General features: G+C 51.8%; 1 pseudogene; it reads right to left on the minus strand.

The window, feature by feature from the left end:
* Window positions 1-314: 314 nt before the first annotated feature.
* On the minus strand, window positions 315-5388 carry LOC129039010 (MHC class I polypeptide-related sequence B-like; annotated as a pseudogene).
* Window positions 5389-7609: the final 2221 nt, after the last annotated feature.

Below are 7609 nucleotides of genomic sequence, written 5' to 3' on the forward strand. Positions count from 1 at the left end.
GCTCTCGTTCCCCTCCCAAATACCCCAACTTTCATCACCTGTTCCAGAAGCCTTGTCACCTACAAGCCTATCTGTACAGAAGGTATGCAGGGACCCTACTGCCCAGACAGGGATGCTCCCATCTCTAGCAACTGTCCCCTTTTCTCACCTGGACCCTCTGCTCCGATGTTGTCTTCTTCTTGCATCAAAGGACACAGAGAATAATAATACTACTGATAATACTAATGATGATAAAAACAGCCACAGCAGCAACATATGGAATGGCTGGTCATCAACTCTGAAGCACCAGGGCCATCCCTGAAAAAAAGGGCCTGTTACACACTGGGCACCCAGAGCCACAGCCGTTCCTGCTGCCTCCACCCTGGCCTGATCCTCCTTATGTTGGAACCCTCAAGGGTGGTCCCAGGTTCACTAGAGGACACAGGGTAAATGCTGTGATTCCTGCTGTATCCCATGGAGCAGATGACCCTCTGCTCCTCTCCTTGGGGAATCCTGCAGGCCACCTCTGTCTGGTAGGTCCCATCCCATTGGACAGAACACCCCCAGACTGCTGGGCATCCTGGCTCAAAGATGCCCCATCCCGACACCAGGTCAGAGAGATATTCTGGAGATAGAAGCCAGAGCCCAGCATATCAGGGTGATGTTGCCCTCCAGGGCCTCACTGCGGGTCACATTCATGGTGGGGGAGGGGGGCATGGGAGAAGAAAAGGCAGAGGCAATGAGGCATGTGGCCAAACCCTGCTCCCCTCTAATGGAGATGCAGGGAACAGGGCTGGTCCACTTCACTGCTCTGACTCTGGCAGATGTCCTCACAGATCCCAGACCTTCTGCAAGTCTGTCCTCACCTTGGGGACCAATTCCTCTAGGCTGGCAGAAGAATGGGCCTCGAGACTGTGTCTTTATGCTCTGGGATCCCTGCATTGATGCTGAGGAGGGGAATGTCAGGGGTGGGCTCCTGGTACGTGGGGCCAGAGGGAACTCTTTGGGATGGGCAGGCTGGGAGGCAGATGGGGCAGCCTTGGCCCTGGGGGCTTCCTCTCCTGCCTGACACCCACCCAGGTTCAGGCTTCTGTCAGAGGGCCCACTGCTTCCCCAGATTATGACACTGGACTCTTCAATCCCTGACCCACTGTCTTTTTCCAGTGACTCTAACAGGAGAGAAAAATCAGGATATAACACACCAACAGAAAACACATGCATCCATAGCACAAAGAGGGTTTCCCTGGACAGAGCTGGGGGTAGGGGTGACTCTAGTGAAATAGGGGAGAGGAAAGCCCCTACCCAGGCCCAGTACCTATTCTCCTGACACCCACACAGTATTCCAGATACCGCTGTAGTTTCTGCATGCAGTCTACCCATACAGGGCGACAGTGTGTCTTGGCCTGCATAACATCTTCCTTCTAGAAATTTGTGATGTTCATAGCAAAGGTCTGAGCTCTGGAGGACTGGGATACTGTCCATTCCTGAGTCTCCAGTTTGAAAGAGAGGAAGAGCTACCCCTAAGAGTAGGAATGCCTAAAGCCTTTGGTGCTGCTGGCTTCCTGATCTCACAAACCCTAATCTCCTGGAGGGAATGCAAGGCTACTCCCACCCAGCAGTGATTTCTCCATTCCAGTCCAAGTGAGGAACTCAGACCCAAGGGGACCCCTCCCTGGCCCTCCTCCATGCCTTTCTGTGTGGGTGCCAGCTTACCTCCCCGCTGAGCTCTGCTGACCCCCATTCCTCACCCCTACCCCCAGCCAGATCCAGTGGGAACAGACAGGTCCCTGCTCTCTGCCCCCAGCTCTCCCGGAAAAGGCCTCCCATCACTCTTGCCCGCTGCCAACTCTCACCTCCTTTCTGGCCCTTGATATATGCCAGGGCCCTTCGAGGTCCTGCCCATTCTCTGTCAAGTCCTCAGTCTCTGTCCCAGGTCTCAGCTCCCAGAACTTCTTCTGCCCATTCTCTGTCAAGTCCTCAGTCTCTGTCCCAGGTCTCAGCTCCCAGAACTTCTTCTGCCCACTGTCCCCAGGACCCAGCCCTGCCTTTCTGCCTGTTGAAGAGCAGGAAGGGCTCACTATCCCGATGTCCCTCAGCGAGAAACCCTGACTGCACAGATCCATCCCAGCACAGCAATGTGAGGTTGTAATGAAGACTGTGGGGCCCTGGGGAAGAGGAAACCACAGATGAAGCTTCTTCCTGGAAGTAACTTCACATTGATCTTTAACACACAGGTCTGCTGTCCCAACCTTCCTGAAGAGGCAGGAAACGCACACAGGCAAAGGGACAAGAATGAGGATTTCAGATACAAGGAAAACTGGGAGGGCAGGAGGATGGAGGACCGGACTGAGGAACAGAAGAAGGGGCAATGGAGATGGCAAACATGTAGGCCACATGCCAAGGCAGGGTGGCCACAAGTCATCTAAGGGTATAGGGAGGAGGCCAAGGAGAGAGGCTGCCCTGCAGTGGCGAGGGAGGAGCATGAAGGCAGTGGTGGAAGGAAGTTCTTGCCAGAGGGGAGGGTGGAAATGGGAAGGGACCTAGGCTCAGAGGGACGCATGACCAGCATGGCTATGCTGCACAGGTGAGGGTGAGATGGAGTCGAGGGCCGCTGCCTTTGAGGAAGGCTCATCGTGGACAAGATGGGAGTAAGGGAGGGTCAGTGCATCTTTTCAAGAAACAGTGCCAGGAAAACTGGACATTCACATGCAAAAAGAAATGAAGTTGGACTCCTGTCTTACACCACATATACAAGTTAACTCTAAATAAACCAAAGACCTACACTCAGGCACTAAAACAGAAAAATTCTTAGAATGAAACATTGGGAATCATCTTCATGACACAGGTTTTGACAACACTTTGATGGATATAACACCACAGCACAGAAAACAAAGAAAAAATTGATAAGTTGGACTCATCAAAATAAAAAAAAATTGAGCATTAAAAAGCACAATCTGCAGAGTGAAAAGGCAACCATCAGAATGGAAGAAAATATTTGCAAATCATATATCTAATAAAAGATTAATATCCAGAATACATAAAGAACTCCTGTAACACAAACATAAGACTCAAAAAGACTATGTAGGCAAATAATTTGAATAGCCAATTCTCCAAAGAAGATATACAAATGGCCAATAGACACATGAAAAGATGCTCAACATCAGTAGTTATTAGGGAAATGCAAATCAAAACCACAATGGGCTACTACTTCACACCAATTAGGATGGCTATAAACAAACACACAGACACACACACACACACACACACACACACACACAGAGAGAGAGAGAGAAAGAGAGAGAGAAAGCAAGTTTGGCAAAGAGGTAGAGAAACTGGAACGTTTGTGTAGTATATTGGGAAAGACAAAGTGGGGCACCTGCTATGGAAATCAGTGGGTTGGTTCCTACAAAAACTAAAAAATTAATTACCATGTGATCCAGAAATTCTACATCTGGGTATTTACCCAAAAGAAAGCAGGAACATTAAAAAGATATTTGAAAACTCATGTTCATAGCAGCATAATTCCCAATAGCCAAATTCATACAGACAGAAAGTAGAACAGTGGTTCCAGGGGCCGGGGGAAGGAGGAATGGGGAGCTACTGTTTAATGGGCACAGTTTCAGGATGCACAAATATGAGAATGTACTTAATGCCACTGAACTGTACACTTTTAAATGGTGAATTTTACATGTATATTTTACCACAATTAAACAACAAAAAAGAAATTGTCACAGTGTACCAAACGATAATATAGAATTAGAAAGAGGCTGGGGTCCTGGTCAGAGAGAAAAAAACCAAAGCAGGGGTGAGATTCATGCTTGAGGAAGGGCCTTCAGAGAGGAGTGGTGCTGGAGGGGGAACAGTCACACTCCAAAAGAGGGTTCAGGTTAGAAAACCCTCACAGGAGGAAGGTAGTGCTGGGAGAAGTCCTAGAGGAGGGGACGACCACAGCCCACTATGTGGTAAGTGAAGATTTTGGATATGAAGTCTAGGAACTGAGAGCCCACTGGGGTCAAAGAACCAAAAGAGGATGAAGGTCAAGGAGCTGTTGCACTAGAGCCTGTGTTGGGTCTGGGTGGGGGTGAGGAGATGGGCAGGGCAAGGACTAAAGGGTGCCATGAGCATGGAGTGGGGGTGACCCTGGGAGAACTTGGGGTAAAGTGAGAACAGGAAGGGAGGGGTTCTTTGGGGGACGGTGGGGTTTGGGGAAGGTGAGAATTTGCTGAGGGCCCCAGGCAGCTGGGCAAGAGGTGGGAACAGCACAAGGTCCCAAGGTGGAGAGGGGCAGAGGGACCAGGGAGGGATGGTCCAGCACCTGAGGGCTCTCCTTGGCCTCCTCCCTATACCCCATACCAGAGTGGGGTCCTCAAGAGGGTGAGGCTGAGGATAAAGGAGTGGGGAAGGGGCCGCCATGAGGCAGGGCCCAGAGCAGGCACTTGCACTGGAGGGGAGGGGGCATCTGTGCTGCCCCGTGCCCTGCCTAAGACCCAAATTTCATTAGCACCAGGGCTCCCCTTAAGTGGCCTGGAGGGGAGTGGGATGGAGGGAAGACTCCCCCGACAAAAGGCAGCACCAGAAAGTTAGGGTCAGGGGCAGTTGGGAAGGGGGAGGCATAGGGGCAGCACTGGGTGAAGGCTGCTTGTAGGAAAGGCCCATAAGGGAGGCAGGAGGGACCTGCCATGGTGGGGGCAGGGTATGAGGGCAGAGGACACCCTACAAATGGATCACAGAACTGCAGACAGAAAGGGGTAGCAGGGAGCCGGGAGGGCAACAGGACCCAGGGGACCCTGAAATGGGCAGGGGAGGAGGTAGGAGGGAACCTGGTGTCCTTAGATCATTGGAGTCAACAGTTGCAGGGAGGGTTGCCAGACAGGAAAGAACCCTGGGAACGGGAGGCGAGGGGAGAATGAGCTGGGGATGGGAGAAGTCGCAGGAAGAATCCTCTGCCTGGAGCCTGCAGATCCAACCCCTCAGCTTGAGAGTCAGGAGCCCCATAGTCCCCATAGCAATAGGAAGCACCAGCTCCTGGTCCCGAAAAAAGAAGGGCTCCAACTCCAGGGACTGCAGTCTGGGAGCTGAGAACACGAGGACTCCAGGGAGAGGACAGGGCTTCAGGGACCCAAGAGCCGCTCCGAGCACCGGGGGATGTGGCTGCCTCAGCGGCAGAGCTGGAAGGGCTCTCGAATGCCATTCACAGGAATAGCCCGGTAACCCAGGGACTTCAGAAGGGCTGGTTTGTCCGAAAAGTGAGAGGAGGCGGAGGAGAGGTGAGGAGAGCAAGTGTAAGAAGAGAACAGAAAGTGCAGGGGACGGGTGATGCGCGATCCCGAGGAGGACTGAAAAGACACTGGTAAGCAGGGCTGAGGAGTGGCGGCAACCGGCTGAGTCCAGCTCCCGCACCCCCGACATCGCACCTGAGCCCCGCCGCGACCGCACCGCGCTCGCTGCGACCCATTCGGACCCCCCAGAAACGCCAAGCCGCTCCTGCTCCGCCGAGGGCTGGAGCAATCCTGCCACCTCAGCCTCCTGAGTAGTTAGGACTACAAGCGAGCGCCACCACGCCCAGCTGTCGTTTACCATCTGGTACCAACCCCCATTAGACAATGAACCATCCATGATCAGGAACTGTGTCGCTTCCATCTTCGTCAGCTTTACGAACATTTTTTTAATGGAATTCTACCTATGATTACTAACCATTCCCCGACACCCCTTGCCTACACTTTTCTGTAGATGAAAATGTCATACATCACAGAGTTTTAACAATTACTTAGTTTTCCCATCCACGTTCACTGATTATTTATTTCGATCATCATAATTTATTGAGCACAACCGGGACTGGGGTCTTGTCCCCACCTTAGAGAGATTATTTACACTGCTAAATGTCACAAGGGTAGAGAAGGGCAGAGAAGGAGATGGACCCAGCTCTCTTGACACTGGTCCCAAGCCCTTCTTTCCACAGTGTCTATCCTCTCTCAAGGACTTTTTCTCCCTGTGCCAGTTCCAGCAAAGGGTCTCATTCAGCTCACCCCCAATAAGACTTTTAATACTTCAATGACGATAATAATAATAATAATAATAATAATATGCAAAGTTTGTTCCAACGCATTTAGAGGTGATCGCGACAAGACATGAAGCCAATCCCTCCCTTTCTGGGATAGGGGAGGCCGTGATGATCTTGGATTTTGGGTGAGTCGCTCCCCAGGGTCTAGGCCCGGCTGCTCCTCCCCAACCAAATCTCCCAGGTCTTTTCTGTCCAAAGCCTTCCCCGTCTACCCTACCTCCAGCCCCTTCTGCTCTGCCCCATCAACTACGTTTCCTCCTTCAGCACTCGGTTAGATTCCTGGACTTATCAGCACAGAGGAGATTTTCTTCTCGCAGACTTTAGGCGCCACTGCTGGGTCCAGAAAAGAAAGAGAAACGGCCCAGCGCGATCGCCTGTGTAACTCAGGAGGCGGCAGCGCTGGGCGCCCGAGCGCGTTTTCAAGTCTGCGGCCCGGAGTTCACTGCGAGAACTGGGATCACCCTTCACCCCGCCCTGGTCTACGGAAAATGACAAGTGTTTACTGATATGGAAACAGAATAATGGCCCTGTGGGCTGGGAGGGCGGAGCTGCCTTGAGGCTTCTGGTCTCCAGCTGCGGGGCACTCACACCTGCCGCTGTGAAAATGCAGACCCGCGGGGCAGGAATTCCGAGTCCAGGCTGGAGCGCGATCTGGAATCTGACTCGCTTGAAACAGCACCGCGGTGGATTCGGAGCCCAGTGAGTAGGGAAATGCGCCTCAGCCTCTCCCACGGGCCGCCCACGGATTCCAGGATCCGAAAACGCTTCCAGCTGCTCCGCCACCCCAGGAAGGCAGCGCCCGCCTCTGGGTCGTTCTGATGGAAATGGGCTCCGCCGCCCGAAGGAAAACCCACAACTACAACTAACGGGCCAGGAAAAAGCCTCTGAGGGTCCCGCCCCTTCAGTGAGGATCCTAATTTACACCCCGATGTGGCCCCGTCAAAGACTGGAGCGAAGGTCCCTGAAATGATACAAGACCAGCGGGGCCCAGGGCGCTGCCGCTCACAGAATCCGGTGACAGCTCCGCCTCGCATCCCTTCCTTGACCTGCCCCAGGAGGACGCGGTGACGTGTGTTGGCCTTGAGGCTGGAATATATGGGGATCAAAAGCAAAGAGTGGAGAAAGGAGAGAAGGATGCGGGGACGTTTCGAAGAAAGGAAGGGAGAGGGAGAAAAGGGGAGAGAAAACGTGAAGGTGAGCATAATATTTGAAAGATGTAGTTTTATGATTTCTAACTTTTATTTTTGCCCTTTATCTAGTTTTGTTATTTATGAACATTTTTACCGTAGATTTTTTTCTCTGTGTGTGAATCTGCAAATATACGGCTTATTATTCTTATTTCAGAGCCTGCGAGGTCAAGCTACAGAGAGCATGAGCTTCTACCTCCAGATGTGCCAAGGTGCATCTCATAGGTGCAAGAACAAGGGTTTTGCTTTACAAAATCAAAGTACCAATCTCAAATAGAATAATATTTTAAAATCATTATTGGGACATACTTTGCATACAATCAATGTATCTATTTGAAATGTACAGCTCCTTGAGTTGTACTGTTTGGCTGTTTTACACACC

Source organism: Pongo pygmaeus, chromosome 5 (assembly GCF_028885625.2).
Source record: "Pongo pygmaeus isolate AG05252 chromosome 5, NHGRI_mPonPyg2-v2.0_pri, whole genome shotgun sequence".
NCBI lineage: Eukaryota > Metazoa > Chordata > Mammalia > Primates > Hominidae > Pongo > Pongo pygmaeus.